Source organism: Condylura cristata, unplaced genomic scaffold, assembly GCF_000260355.1.
Source record: "Condylura cristata isolate star-nosed mole 26May11 unplaced genomic scaffold, ConCri1.0 scaffold00007, whole genome shotgun sequence".
Taxonomy (NCBI): Eukaryota; Metazoa; Chordata; class Mammalia; order Eulipotyphla; family Talpidae; genus Condylura; species Condylura cristata.
The window spans coordinates 40,727,309-40,744,461 of NW_004567108.1; positions in this window are offsets into that span (position 1 = coordinate 40,727,309).

Below are 17,153 nucleotides of genomic sequence, written 5' to 3' on the forward strand. Positions count from 1 at the left end.
GCCCCTGCGCCTCTGGCCTGCACCCCAGTTCTGTATGCACAAATAAATAAATCTTTAAAAAAAATATATATATATATAGTTTGGCCACACATCTATATTTGTCTAATGTTAGATGAGTGAAGCTTCTCCTGATGCTAATAACCCATATCATCAGCTGTTGGGGTGCAGAGGCAAGTCAGGAAATAGTTCTGATAAAAGAAAGCTCTTTGCTAACTGACCAACGGTAGTAAACAGTATTTTACGTTAAGAATAATTTGAGAAAACGTAAAGCCCTTATTTGTGTGAGAGAGTTGGAGACAGGAGAAAGAAATCAACCTGCACTTATTAAATATACTAAAGCATAGAATAGTGACAAATTAGCGTAATTTATAGAGATGGTGTAAGATTGTGACCTCGTTTCATTCTTTTGCCAGTCTAGATTCAATATTCAATAATGTGATGATTCTGGACTAAATTGGCTGAGAACTCTTGTGAGATTTTTGGATTGCTGCCAACTTCTCTCTAAGCAGCAGTCATTCTGGCTGAGCATGCTTCATGCCAGTTGTCCTGTTAGGTGCCAGGCACAGGCATCCCCCTCCAGCATAAATCTCAGCCATGTGTCTAATGCTAGGTGGGGCCCAAATAGAGTCAATACCACCAGCACCTGTTAAACCTATCTAGCTTTACAATACAAGGTGATGAAAATTATAAAAGTCGTATAATAAAGCACAAAATAGAAGCCAATGAGAACATCTGGGTCTAGTCCCTACTGGGTATTACCTAATAAAGGTATTTTAATTGATCACAATGACAGTGTTGTGAACCCCAAACTCTCTCTCTCTCTCTCTCTCTCTCTCTCTCTAATTTGGAGAAAATTACATAAGGTGCCCTTAATAAGAAGCTGGAGTAGCAAATGATGTGTATGTGTGTGTGTGTGTGTGTGTGTGTGTGTGCGCCTTCTCAGGTGCCCAGAGCATTGTTACCTGGTATCTCTAAAGTTGCATTTTCCATCACAATTCCTGGCAGTGCTCTGAGATAGAAGTTGGGAGGTACTAGAGGTGAAAGGATTGTCTCCATTGATCTCCCCATTTCCTGCCATTTGTCTTAGCGACATTTATTGGGCAGATGGGATGGATTCAAAATACATACTGATCTCTTCAAATAACTCACATGTATAAACCTCAAATACGGATATTCCTATAGACATGTCACTAAATTAAATACAGAGAAATCTAAACTAAGACCCCAATTCCATGTAACTCTTTACTAAAAGGATTTACGTATGAAATTCTTTGCAGACCAAAATAATTTAAAGGCTGCAGATCCCTTGGAATTCAGATCCTAGAATGGCTTTTTATGCCAATTCCTCTGCAAACTATCCAATGATCAGGAACATAATAAAAACATCTGTTTTTTTAAATGTCTGTTTTGTCTTGTTCTTTATAAAGAAATACCCTCTTTAGTTCACTAATGTACTGGAAACTAAGCTAGTATAATAAGGCAAAAAAAAAAAAAAAAGAAAAGAAAAAGAAAAAAAGAAATATTACTTTATAGAAAAGAGTAAACCTGTCTAAGAAAACATTCGTCTAGGCCCTCCCTGATGGTGCAATGGGTTAGGACACAGCACTGCAAGCTGGTTGCAGCTGCTTCAGTGTGAGTTCGATCCCCGGCCCCAGAGGTGTTCCACATGGCACAGCAGATCTCTCCTAACCAGCCTGTTGTTCCCCCTCAGCAGTGTACTTTGTCTATCTGCCTGTTCTGCTCCCCACTCTCTCTCTGGTAAATACTCTCACCGCCCTTGCACTTCTGGCTTGGACCCCAGTTCTGTATGAATAAACAAATATTTGAAAAGAAAGCATGACTCTGTATAGAAAATGTGATAGAATCTACCCCAAGCCCACAAAAATACAAAAAAGTACTAAGCTTAGAAAATTAAGAAAACAAGATAAATCAATAAAGAAGATACCTCTCTATGCACAGTAGCAACAATCAAAAAATTAAAAAAAAATACTACATTCAATACCAGACAGCCTATGAAACATTTAGGGCTAAATCTGACAAAAGATGTGAAAGCTCTGTATACCAAAAAGTCACAAACTCTTCCCAAGAGAAATCAAATAAGATCTAATTAAACCTGTGTTTCTAGATTGAAAGAGCTGCCATTATTAAGATGTCACTTCTGCAAAGCTGAAGTGTGGGTTCAATATAATTCCAATAAAAAAGTAGGTGGTGGTGGGGGACATGTAAAAACTAACAGGTAAATTATAGAATTCATATAGAAATACATAGGACCTATAAAAAAGAATTGTGATAAAGAAAAAATTGGACTAGTACTTCCCGATTTCAAGACCTACTATAAAAATACCATCCAAGAGAGTTTGATATTACAGACAAGTAATTCAATAGAATTAAATCTATAACCAATAACATACACACACATGAAAAGATGATGTTCTACAAAGGTACAAAGACAATTTCATGGAAAAATGGAGTCTTTTCAACAAATTGGCTATCCATATGTAAAAACAACAACAAAAAACTTTTTAAAAATAATCATTTCACACTTATAAAAATAACAACTCAAAAGGGGTCATGGACCTACATACAAAACTTCTATACAAAAGTCTTAGAAGAATACATTAAAAGAATACTTGGGTTAGGTAAATATCTTTTCGATAAAACATTAAAACAGGCATCCATAAAAGAACAAGTTATTAAATTGAACTTGATTAAAACTAAAAACTTCTGCACTTCAAAATACATTATTGGGAGAATGAAAAGACTATTTATACTTTTAGGAAAAGTATTTACAAGCACTGATAAAAGATACATGCAGCATTTAAAAAAACTCTGAAAGCTCTTATAAAAATAAGAAAACAACCCTACTCAATAATCAGCAAGGATTTAAAAATAATGTTTGCTAAAAGGATATACAGAGGAAATATTAGAAATTTAAGTTATACATCACTCTCTAGTGGCACAATGGGTTAGGATGTAGCACTGCAAGCTAACTGCTGCTGCTTCAGTGCAAGTTCCAGCCCCCCTCCCAACCCCAGGAGACCCACATGGGGCGGCAGACCTCTCCTGATCTGCCTGCTGCTCCCCTCAGCAGTGTACTTCATAGAGCTGCCTGATCTGCTCCCCTCTCTGTCTCTGGTGAATTCTTTCACCGCCCCTGTACATCTGGCTTGTATCTCAACTGTGTGTGCATAAATAAATAAATCTTTAAAGAAAAAAGAAATTAAAATTGTAAATGAATAAAATCAGTATATGAAATAATATTGTAGAAAAATATATACTATAAAATCATTCAAAATTAATAGAATGCTTCACTAGGTCAATAATTATTAAATGCATATAGTTATTAATATGGCAATTTCCTCTACAACCTAAAATGGTCCAGGGCAAGATTGTTTTAAGGACAATGTTTTTTGTTTTTTGCCAAAACTTTAAGGCATGTATCATTACTATCTTTACTTCTCCCAGAGGAGAGAAAAACAGAAAAAGCCTTTTCTTTTACATGATTTTTTTAATCTCAAATAATAGACCAAGAAAACTATATAGCCAAATCTCACTTAAAGACAAAGGTGAAAATTCTATATGAAAAAATATTAGAGAAAGTTGTCTTAAGAAATAGTTCATTATGTCCAAGTAACTATATCTTGGGAATAGAATAATTCAACATTTGAAATGCCAATTCACTACATTAAATACTATGTATATTATCAGTACATTATATTTTTCATATACTAGTATACCTACTATACTACATTAATACTATGCCATATTATTAATAGTATATTAATAGTAAGATATATGGCTATTTTTAGAATGTCAACTGCTGGAATACTTGCTTAAAATTTCTTTCACCAAATTTAGCCTATGATAAAACATTTAACAAATTAGAGGAAAAAAGAGGCTATCCTTATATTAAATTATAATCTTATGGTTCCTACCATACTTATTGACAAAATTTCAGAAATGTTCTCTTTCAAGTAGGAATAAGATGAGCACACTTGCTATTATCTTTATTGTTCAATGTTGTGCTGGAGATACTAAAAGATTCAACAAAACAAGAAAAATTAATGCATAATTACCCAAAAAGGCAGAACTAGAAAAATTGTCATTAGTTACAGTTAAGATTCCCACATATGTGTGTGTGTGTGTGTGTGTGTAATATACACCCATATATATGTAAAGTGAATCAGTAAATAATAAGAAACTTTGCAAAGTCTGTTGGCTACAAGATCAACACAAGAAACTTTTTCGGTATAACTAAAATAACCAGATAGAAAAGCAATAGAAAAGAAGAACTTTGTGATTATAGCAAGAGACACTCTCATGGGTAGAGACTGGCATGGAGGGAGGGAAGGATTTTCCTGGCCCATGTTGCTCACATCTTTGAATTAAAGGATGCTAAAAAATTCAAGGCTGCATTTCTAAGAGCATAGAGATGATTTTGCAGCATCTAACTTATGCTGTCTTTATTTCTGTTTTATCATTCTAAAAATATTTACCCTATTTTCCAGTTCCTTTAGGGTACAGTCAGGATTCCATGATTCTGTTATAGCTGACAGGCACCTAGGATACTCCTATGGTTAGTGGGCTGAGGTTAGTAGAAAGGGCAAACAGAAACATTGAAGATTCCCTGTGGATCAGTGAGGGTTTGAAGGAGAGTAGTGAAGAGTTTAGAAAAGAAATTAAATAAGACTGAACTGAATTGAATTGAATGTGTATAATATCTTCCTAGGTTCAAGAGAGAGATTTGAGGGGAAACCTTCAGAATTCTATAATGCTTATAGTAAAAGGGGTTAGGAAAATTAGGGCACCTTAACCAAGGATTGATTTCTCCCTGGAAAAAAGGGCAAAATGGTGCCGCTACTCACCACCAAAATGGTGCTTGGAAGAACAGTGTGCTCTGATCAAATGTGACCAGTTTTCTACGCTCTACTGAGCCATTTCCCGATGCTCAGGGTCTGCATATTATAAGCACAAAAACATCTGAGGAATTAACTAAGTACAGGTGCAGAGTTGCTCTTCAAGGAAGTTTATAGTTTCAGTGAAATTCAAGTAATGTAAATCTATTTACAGCCCATTTCACCCTGGTAGAAAAGTTAAATACTTGTAATCATAATCGTTATCATTTCCTCAGGTCTCCAAGTCTGGGTTAAGCACTGTATAAACATCATCTGTAATCCTGCAACTGCACTCAACGGGGGCATTGTGCTGTCTATTGAACAGGGGAGACACAAGGACAAAGGAATTTTCCCAGGGCCACACAGCCCACGAGGAAGAGCATGACATGGAACTAAATCTGTCTGTCACCAACGCTCCTGCTTCCTCAGTCACACCTGGCTGTGGTGCCTATGAGTTCACCATCTCTGGGTTTTTGATCTAAAATCTGCACCATGAGCCCCTCACTACTTTTATTTCAAGCCATTGACCCATGATATTCTGACCTGCCCTATTATTATTATTTTTTTATATATTATGGAATTTCTTTATGGACATCTTTCTTATGAACTGGTGCAGGAAAATAATGGTGAACTTCCTTTGTGTATTTTTCCTGTGTCCTGGCTTGTGTTAGTCTTTTCTAGAGATAGAGAAGAGCTATGGTTCTCAAGTCATTTGACATTAAGATATTAAAAGACCAACCTGATTTAAAAAATCTTTTTGGGAAGTTTTCTTTAACAAGTTATCAAATTTGAATCTTCTTGTATTGTGCTGTTTAGTGAAATATTGATGCAGTTTACCCTGGAGAAGAAACTGAGTAGTTCACTGTCAGCAATTTAAAAAGTACTTCCTGGAAGTCCTTTGCAGGAAAAGGTTCTAAGACATGTGAAACTATATCCTCAAGGCTTGTTAAAATGGTCTGAGAATGAGGAGCCCCTGGAAGGACAGGCTCTGTAGTAGCTGCCCAGGGCTCCGAGTTTCTGGTCCCTGTTTCAGTACAAAGCACTGGGTTCCCAAAAGGAAGAGATACATACATGCACAGAGAGGGTGTAGTGTGGAGACGCTGAACGTTCCCCTCGCCTACTTTGCTTTTATCCCAAGGCCCTACACCCCCACTCTCTCTCCAGTTAAAATCTGTCTTCCATGACTTTAGTATAAATGAAATCAAGGGAGCAGGAAAAGCCATAGAAATGTGCAGGAGAACCCACAAGCCCTGCAGAAGCCTCTTTCTATACTTTCTTCATATTTCTTTGTACTTACAAGGTCATGATAGACAAGTAGACAGTTTAATACATGAATCCTTAAGCGTGTGAAAAGACTCAGTGACAAGGAGAAGAAATGGTCTTGCATTGTGGATGAGATAATTCAAGCTACCGGTGTAAGGTGGTCACAGACCTGTGGGGACTAACAAGCAGCATGTAATGCTGGTGCTGCTGGTCCTCCTACCAATAATCATAATAACAGCAGCAGCAATACCAAGGAGGCTAAGGATACAATGCCATGCAAATATGAAAGTATGGGAATGCTAATGTTTACTGAGTATGAGTCTATTCAGAGTAATAAAAGATAAGGGTATGGGCCCTCCATGGTGGTGCAGTGGGTTAAAGCACAGCACTAAGAAGCTAAAGCCACTTCAGCATGAGTTTGTTCCCCACCCCAGAGGTAACAGCAGACCTCTCCTGATCCGCCTGCTGCTCCCCTCAGCAGTTTACTTCATCATTCGGCCTGTTCTGCTCCCCACTCTGTCTCTGGTGAATATTTCTCACTGCCCCTGCACCTCTGGCCTGTACCTCAGCTCTGTATGCATAAATAAATAATTTATTTTTATTTATTTATTTATTTATTTTTAAAGATTTATTTATTTATTCATACAGAACTGGGGTACAGGCCAGAGATGCGGAGGGTGAGAGGCTTCACCAGAGACAGAGCGGGAAGCAGAACAGGCAGATCGATGAAGTACACTGCTGAGGGGAGCAGCGGGCGGGTCAGGAGAGGTCTGCCACGCCATGTGGTCACCTCCAGGGCAGGCGGGAATCGAACTCATGCGGAAGTGGCTTTAGTCTCTCAGTGCAGTGCTTTAACCCGCTGTGCCACCAGGGAGGGCCCTAAATAATTTATTTTTAAAAAAAAAAATAAGATTATGAAAAATCAGTACCCTAGACAATATGGATGAGCAGAGGAGAATCATTCCTGTCTTCTGGAACTGAACAAACCATTTGGAAAGTCTCTATAGATAGAGAGAGAGGTTAGCAGAAGACCCAGGCTGGCCCCACCATCAGAGAAACCTGACTGGAAGAAATTATGGATCTCACTGATGAACAAAATTGGCCTCAAATGAATCAGTTGTAGATCTGCAGCTTCCAAACTAAAGAGAAGAAACGAGCTTGACTTTTACAAATATGTCTAGGAAGGGTAAAATCACAGTTTGTCATAAGAGACTTATGAGATGACAATTTATATCATCAGTAAAGTTATCCCAGGTCCTTCCAACATAGATTGAAATTATATGGATTTAAGCAACAGTAACTCATGAAGAGGCATTATTTAACTCTGCCATTGACATAACCTTTTGTATTACAAGAAAGAAAAAATTAACCTCAATGTTTCCTACAGTCTTGTGTTCACTGTGAACCATACTTGCAGTTCTAGTTAAGTGAAAGCTTTCAGTGACAGAGAGATGTCATAGGCCCATCAGATTCATAGAAAATACAATTTATGCAAAACAAAATTTCTGTTTCTTTCCATTAGTTGCATGAAAAAAAGGATTTTTGGTGCTTTGTTTATTGCTTTATTCCCAGAGTTTAGAAATCATGTCTGACATGTTGTAAACATTAAATATTTATTGAAGTAATTAATTAGATTTGCAATGTTATCTAATCACTCTCCCTGCCTTCTATCTGTTCTTACACATAAGCTCAACTCTGAAGATAGGGTAATCCTTCCAAAGCATGAAAGTACTCTTTTTGTTGATAGTTCTCATTTTTTTCAACCATTTCAAAGAATACAGAGTCTGGGGGAAAGTCATTATTCTTTAATAAACTTTCCTATGAGTTGGTACCTGCTTATGTCTCCAGAACTGCCTTCCAGTTGCAGTCTCAGTGCTGGAATAGTCCTAAATGATGCAGCCCCTTCTCCAGGGTCACTTTCCCCCCAAATCTCTTCCTTTGGAAGCTTATTTGTCTTCCAGACTCAGAAAGAATGTCACTCTTTCTGGGAAGTTTTCTCAGACTAACCCCAAATCTGGGCTATTTACTTTGGCACGTAACACTACACACATGCTTCTATCAGCATGTTTATAGTATAGTGGGAAGACGGGCTTGTGTGTTTGTATTCTTACTGCTGGCTCCCTATAATTACCTCTAGCTTAGGTACTGTGGCTTAGTCACTTTTGTAACCCCAGTGCCAGATAGTGTGTATGCTGTAAAATCAACGCTTGATAAATATTTGGGGAACCCTGAAATGGAACCATGGAATTAGTGGCATTAAAATGTTTTTTTTAATCAAATGCTTATTTTGACGTGTAACTCTTGATGTATCAACAAAACCGTGTTGATAATCAAGTTTTATCAATTAAATAATACATAGTATGTAGGCTACCTCATAGGACATCAGTCTTAATTTTAAAAAAACTGTGGTAAAATAACACATATTTTACTATCTTGACCATTTTTATGTACACAATTCAGTGCCATTACATATAGTCACAATGAGAGGCCACTAACATGGTTGTCCATTTCTACAACTCTGTCATGATCGCAAACAAAAATGCTTTACCCACTAAAAATCTACCCATTCCTCATTGTCTCCAGCCCTGGGAAGTGCTATTCTACTTTCTGTCTCTAGGAATTTGTGTATTCTAGGTACTTCATTAGTGGAATCATACAATATGTCAATTTATGTCCAACTGATTTTACCTAGTATAATGTTTTCAAAGCTCATTCATGTTGTAGCATTTCATACCTGTTTAAGGCTGAATAATACTCCAGCATGTGACTATACCTCATTTTGTTTACTCATCTAAAGACAGACACTTGAGCTGTTTCCACCTTTTGGCTATCATGAAAAAATACAGTTATGAAGACTGGCATACATGTATCTATTTAAGTACCTAATTTCACTCCTTTCAGAGCTATACCTTGGAGTGGGCTTGCTGTGTCACAAGGTAATTCTATGTTTAACTTTTTGAGGAGACCTCAAACTGTTTTTCACATAGCAGCACTGTTTTACTCTTCCATCAGCAAGTAATGGAGGTTCCAATTTCTATGCATCCTCACCAACACTTGTTACTTTTCATTTTAAGTAATAGTTATCCTAACAGGTGTATATTAATGGCATTTTGATGGCATGTAAACTTGAGGTTTTGCTACATTTATAGTTTCAACTTTGAGAATGAAATTTGAATGATAAATTGTGATACTTAAGTAGTGAAAACCTAGAAACTCATGGTTTTTTATAAAACTCTATCCCTGGCCTAGGAAAACCTTTTCAAAAGGTAAGGATATACCATAGAAGTAAAAGTAAGTAGGGTAAGATGATATTTTCATGATCTGCCATTCAGCAATTTCCATTGAGTTAATAAACTTCACAATGCAGTCCACAAGCGCTTCTGAAAACATATTTAATTGACAAATGTATGAAGCAGGGCTATTCTAGTAATGGTCTCCAGTGAAATTGGTTCCATATTTTTGCATTAGTTTGAACATTTTTATGATTTCAAGAATGGAAAAAAGCTTACAGAAAACCACATAGACGCAAAAGCTGTGGATGTGAAAATATGCATAGAAAATGTTGCTTATTTTTATAGATTTTTTTACAGCATATTAAGGCAAAACCAATGTTATTGCAATATTAAGGCTCAGAATTTCAGCAATCTATGAAGGCCCCTGGAGGAACATTAGTTATAGTAAGGAACTCTAGCATGTCAGAGGACGGCCATCAGAGAAAGATCACTGGCACCAACTTTACTGAGAGGAACAATTAATGGGACAGATTTTATAAAAGCCACCGTGCAGCACTCTTTGAAGGCAATCAAATACTAAGAATTGATTGATATATAGGAACGTGGCCGTCATCCCAAAAATGAGTCACAGAGAGTGGTATTCCCACAAGACAAGAGGTAGGAAGATGAATATCCTTTGTATGAGATGGTATCATATGACTACATATGCACTTACAAGATCTTGTGAACTTGACCACACAGTTATCTAAAACATCCTCTTTCTTATAGTCCTGTGAACCAGGCAAACCTAAGACAGTCACCTCTACTTCTGCAAAACAGACCTGAGGCCAAAGATGGTGACTATCTTCTTCCAGGTCAACTCATTCACTGCCAAATGGGCCATATAGTATAGGAGAGCTTTGGAGAGAGATTTGTAAGGTTTTTTCCTTTGAAAATCTCTGAGTTCTTTAAGTCTGAGTTTGAGAGCATCTATCTCATAGGATTGTGTTGAGAATAAATCTTTTATAAGGGAGTTAATTTGTAACAGCACAACTTCTGACATACCTTCAGAAGTCACTGATCAATCACAGTGCATTTTTTTTTAAGATTTATTTATTTATGCATACAGAACTAGGGTACAGGCCAGAGGTGCAGGGGCGGCGAGAGGCTTCACCAGAGACAGAGTGGGGAACAGAACAGGCAGATCGATGAAGTACACTGCTGAGGGGAGCAGAGGGCGGGTCAGGAGAGGTCTGCCGCGCCATGTGGGTCACCTCCCGGGCAGGTGGGAATCAAATTCATGTGGAAGTGGCTATAGCTTCTCAGTGCTGTGCTTTAACCCGCTGCGCCACCAGGGAGGGTCTCACAGTGCATTTTCAGAGAAGCACAGAGTTAATCAGACTACCCTGTCCACATGGCATTGTGGGTAGTTAAACCAGCTGAACAGAGGAGGCAGCAGAGGTGGAAATTGTTACCCTGGTCCCCTTCATTCAGTGCTGCCTGTGTTAATCCCACAGGAGTATCTTTTGTCAGCTTCAGGAAAGTCCAAGTCATCTTGTAGTTGGGTTCATTTGCTTAGAACTCCTTCTCTTCCTTCCTCCCCTTTACTGTTAAACTAATTTCTTCCCACCTGCCTATGATACCAGCCCTGAGATATCAAGAGCCAAATAGAGAAGTTAGTTGAATGAAAGAAAGGGTATGTTAGGGGGAAAAGCCCCTACAAAACCACAACCATCCTGATTGAGTCTTTGTTTTCTGATTCTATTGACATTTTTCATTTCAGGAATTTTGTCTGGTGACAGTATTCACTGAAATAGTGAAATCCATCAACCTTGAAGAAAACTGTTTTACAAGGATTTATAAAGAAAAACAGAGGCACTGATATGTTCATGGTCACCCAGAGCGACACAAATAAAAGTGGGAGACAGTTTGAGCTTGATGAACATAAAGTTATAAAAATGTATTCTTGTTTAACTTATATATAATTTTTTGAAGTCATCTTTTAGACTTTACTCATGACCAAAGTGTTATTTTTTTTCAACACTTTAGGATTGAAGTTTCATTTTTCCTGAGTTACATTGGAAAGAAAACATGAATTCTTATTTGGCCTATTTAAAAATAAGTAAAATATTATCCCTCAATCTCTTAGGCTCAAAAGTAGCTGATAGGATTACACTTAAGCTCTGAAACAAAACAAAACTAGCTATCCCATTGGTTTTACTAGATATTTGTTAGCAACTGGCTTAAAGGCCTCATTTGGAATTCTTCCTGACAGAATTCTTCCTGACTTAGAATTCAATGTTTAGATTATCAGTTTTCTTCTTTGACCCTTTCACAATGCTTGTCATCTTCAATCTTACAATGTGCTTTGTTTCTCTGTCTCCTAGATTCATTTGCCATCAGAACTTGCCCTGAGCCACATTTCCTCCAGGCTCCCATACAAAACACAGATGGAAGGTGAATGGAATATTTCCTAAGTCTAGACATAATGAATCAAGTCTACAACCTAATGTCTATATACTGGGGTGTGGCAAAGTGCAAACAGTGAACTACATTGTAAATCCTCAGTAAGTGACTATAGATGCAGATTACCAAGGCCAGCATGAAGTCAACATACTTGTCCATGAGTCTCAGTGAACCATGCCCGTGGATGTTCCAAAGAAGTTTCTCACAATCCCGAGGCCACTCTTTGGGCTGCAGAACCCATTCAAAGCTGTTCTTGTTGATTCCCACTTGGCTCTTGCTCTACATAGAACAGATCACTCCAGGGATAACTAGGGTGTTTTAAGAGCCTCATTCTTGTTTCTTAAATGTCTTCAAGAGTTGAAGGAATATTTAAAAGTAAAAACAGACATTTGTTTCTCAACAGTCACAGTTCAAAATGGCATGTACAAGTTTCCCTGCGGTCATTTTTGAAACTTAAAAAGCTTTTCATGTTGCTTTTTAAGCAGAAAAGCAATTTTGAAAATGAAGGAAAGCATTTAGCATTCCCAAATCATGACTTTGAGTGCTAGTTCTGTGTAGCACTATCAAATAACCATAGTCCTGGGGACTGAATTCAGAGGCAGAGTCTGTGATTGTGCATTTATTAAAAGACCCACTTTGCAGATGTGCCTCAGTTCTGGTTATCATTGGGGTGAGCTCTGGGGAAAATTAGAAAAGATAAATTTATCTTTGGCATTTCCTGCACTGTGGGTCAGTGGAAAAAAACATGGGCTTTGGACACAGACAGATTTGGATTTCCATTCTTGTTTTACCACTAATTAGCCAAGGGACCTCATATAATTATTGAAACCCTGAACCTCAACTTCATCAGTGATAAAAGAAGGAGTTATGATAACCACTTTGAAATCTTGTGTTAAGAAAGATGGGTTCTATCTTGGAAGACACTCAAAAGACAATCATCACTTTCCCCTACCATCCCCATCCTGCCCGCTACTGGGACCTCTACTCACAGCAGACTTCCTGGGCTTTATTTAGGGAACATCTCTTCCCCAAATTCTTTGCTACAGTAATTTGCATCCTCAGAATCCTGTCTCTGCCAGGGAGGCTAACCAAAACTCTCCACTAAATTATCCAGTACTTATCTCTTCAAAGAGCCCTGTATAGAGTTCCTGGATCATTGATATAGGTGCCAATGAGTATATCTTTTACTTCTCCAAGTAAAGTAACATTTTACCTGAAATATTCAGAAAAACAGTGTCTTAATCTAAAGAAATGCCTATAGTATGGGGTGGGGAGGGTACTGAGGCAAAGTAGATAGTTTAAGAATGTCTTTATGGGGCTACTCAGTATTCACCCTTCAAATCACATACACTATTATCGGCCTTCTACTTCAACCTACAGGCTTGAGACTTGGCTTTGGTGCTCTGATATTAATGGTCACCTGATGGTATGATAATAAGACTAGTGGTCAAGTGTTTGCATGAGTATCCTCGAGATCTCCCTAACTCTAGACCTTCACTTATCCTGCACCCTTGAGGTGGAAATATTTAGGTCTCACTTGGAGATTCGACACCACCCATGACCCAGGAATATTCTAGATTTCCAGGAGGAGCTCCCAGATCTGCATCTCTCTGGTCCAGTGTTGGCCTTGCTCAGGTCTGGTACCAGCTTCCAGTTGGCCTCTTCCTTTGTTCCTCTATCAACGAGCTCTTTCCTCCCCCTTACTTCCAGTAACCAAGTCTTTATTTTGGGTGGCTGCATAATAAACTCAGATCCTTCCTGTTTGATATTTCAGTTCCTCCAAGGCTATCATCTCACTTCCCTTACTCTTAGTCAATCCTCTCCTCTTTTTTCTAAGAGCCTAAGGTTCTATCCCTAGCCCTTCAATATAGAGAACACTTGGTTTGGGACTCCTTGAATCACCATGTCAATGGAACTATGGGTCTGGTTGTGATGCCTTGCCCTAAGAAAAATGTACACCAAAGACTAAAAGGCAGCACAGACAATTGCAGGGGGATGGGGGTGGGGTGGGGTAGGGTAATAACTATTGATAACAGACAGACCTGGGGTTGAATTAGGCTCAGCCCTGTCATCTCAACAGTTTATTTACCCTCTTCTTCTCTGGTTTCCTCAGCTCAAAAATAGGACTAATACTGTTTAGATGATGGAGTTGTTGCAAGGGTGAAATCAAAAAATGAATATGAACTAATTAGTATAATGTCAGACTGGAAAAATCAGGTATTTTTATTAGTGTTGGCATGATGTTTTTTCACACGAAGACGAGAAAAGACTGCTGCCTATGAACCACAACACATTAAAAAATTGTAGAAGTCAACGTTAGCACAGCTTATATCCTTAAATAACTATAGACTCTGAAAACTCAGGGGAAAGCTGGGAACTCAGTTGCCATGCAGAACTATGGTGACCACATCACTGTGTTGCAAGCAAAAAGGCTGTGTCCAGTCAGGAAAGAGGTTTCTTAGAAATAGAGGAGATAATGAGACTAGAATTGAGGGTTTGTATTGGTAAGAAAACACAGAGGGAGAAAATGAATGAAACTTTGAAATATTTAAAATGCTTGCCTAATATTTCATTTTTGTTTCCAGCCCTATTTTGGAAACTCACATCCGAAAACTTTCAGAACTTAATTTATCAGGTACTTTTTTTTTTTTTTAAGATTTATTTATTTATGCATTCAAACTGGGGTACAGGCCAGAGGTGTGGGATGAGAGGATTCACCAGAAACAGAGTGGGGTGCAGAACCCATATGTCTAATGCCAGATATAGAAGACATAAATTTTACTCATCATGTATTAGTCATAGTCCTTACTTTCTACATTTTATGATGGCTTAATATTTTGCAGCCTTGAGGAACTGGGTAACCTCTCAGGGTTACCTAATTCCTTGACACAGCATAAAATTTACCTGGGAGCATGCCTTTCATATGCAAGCTAAATATTCCCAAATCCACACCTATCTCCTCTTATGAGGCCCCCCGTCAGGATACTATCCATCTGCCCTAAATCACCCCAGTATCAGGTTCCAGGCAAGCAGAAACCATCCCAACAGTGCAGAGTCTGCCAAAATTATTCCAACTATCCAATCTTTAGCCTGTATAGTTGCTGCCCCCGCCTCATCCATTCCTTTCTGCAACAGATACAACACAGTGGTTGCCTCTGCTTTCCCATCACTCCTGTCTTCTGATAATCCTGGAACTTCTTCAAGTGTGAGTAACAAACTTTCTTTTCACTGGCAATGATCTCCTGATCTGTTGACCATTGTACCTAAGCAAAACATGGTCTCAGAAACATTTGCAAACAACCAAAACCAAGGGTTTTTTTAAACAGAAGCTTCTACTTTCTGGCAAGATAAATGTGGGCAAGTATCTCAACTATTTAGAATCTTAGTTTCCTCATGGAGTCATGGGAGGGTTTGTGCATGTGAAAGTGCCTATCTCAGTTAATGCTAATTTGTTCCTGCATATGTTCATTTAATGCTGTCCACTCATGGCTCTCCCTACGTAGCCTTTAAACAAAATTCAGTTATCACTTGTCTGGCCCAGTTAATTCTGTAGTAAATTGTGGTATCTTTCCTCAGTTTCTGAGCTCTGTCATAAATTCTCACTCTCTTTTATTCTGTGTCACTCCGCTGGGCCCCTTCCCACTGAGTCCTCTGCTTGATTTCTGCCACAGGTGCTCAAAAGCCATGCAACTGTGTGAAAGACCTTTCTCCTAGGTTCTGGGGACATCTTCAACTTTATCAAGCAATTTTGACTGCAAAAGGGGAGTCAAATGCCTTCTGCCAGGCAGCAAAAGAAATCACATTTTGGCAGGTAATTAGTAAAATAAACATCCGCAAGCTGCAGATCATTTGTATTGCACTGCAGACTTTGTGGATGCTTTACCACCTACGCTCTACTAATTAGGGAACAGGGCTAATAAATGTTGAAGTGGAGAGAAATTTCCTGAAATCAGAAAGCCAATGCTTCCACAAACCTGAAATCACTGAGAGGATCCGTAGAGAAAGTTGATGATCAGAAAAACTGAGAGTTTCAGGGAGGGGTCAGGTTTGAGACACATGGCTAAGGAGGTGTCATCAAGTGACACAGTTGGTCCTGCGCTGTTGCTTGTTTTCTGGAGCAACAAGACTAAGGAAGAACTGAGCACTTGTAAGAATTGTACAAAATGAGCTGGCCCCGCTGAACGGGGTGGGGTTGGGAAAGCACCGACATTGGGCAGATCGGACCGTGGCTGAGGCCTCAGGCAGTCGTCTCTATGGTGAGGGTCCTCTGACAGACAGATGAACCCCCTGCATCTTTGTGAGAGTCACTTGAAATACTCTTTTCAAAGAATTTTGTAAACCTTTGAGAGCTACATAAGGGGTTATCAATTACAGAATTATTGTGCCTGTGTCTCCAGCTTGAAAGAATTAAATATGAAAAGTTAAAGGGACTACACAGAACTCTGTAGATGAAAAAGCAGATTCGCTAGCTTCAAATCCTGGCATTGCTACTTGCTCTGTGTGAACTTGAGCTAGTGGCCTGGCTTCTTGAATCCTCACCCTCCTCTTACAAATTAAGCAATAGTGGCTATGGCACTAGGCTGATGTAAATGTTAGTTTCTATGCTAGACTGCATATAAACCGTCTAGTGGGATCTAGTGCATAGCCAGTGCTTAATAATTGTAACTAAGATTTGCACCTATTCCTCAGGCTCCTGTTGTAAGCAAAATTAGGGTTTTTCTAGTAGCCTGAAGCCTCTGCTACCCGGACAGGACTTTCTCCAAATGCAGGTGGCAATGTTAACTTCTATGGGAGGGACTGAAATTCCCATGACAGTAGTGAGTTCCTGCAGAAGTGGTATAGGGTTTAATGCTATTGTCCTAATATCACACCATACTTGATGTCGTTATTTTAGATTTGGTATCAGAGTCTACAATTAATTATTCTGGGAGTTATCAGGTTCTTGGGCTGATCTTGAGATCTGGTGTTGTATGGACTCTACACCTTGCCTTGGATAATTATTACCTAATTAACAACTTAGTGAACTCGTGTGTGTACGTGTTAGTATGTACACAGTACAAAATCTCTGCACAAATTTACTTTAGCGCTTTGATGGCAAACTTTGAACAATGAATGCTTTATTATTTTTATTTACTTTACTCACTCATGTCTTTGTTGAACAATCCCCCTATTGTACATGTCTTACATGAGAGCTGCTGCCAATAAGTCATTCAACTCAACAGCAGCATTAGAAAATCCTTTACTAACTTTCATGGATCTCTCTCCAAGCTGAGCAAATATTAAGAAAAATCAGGAGACAAACTCTAACTTTAAAAGA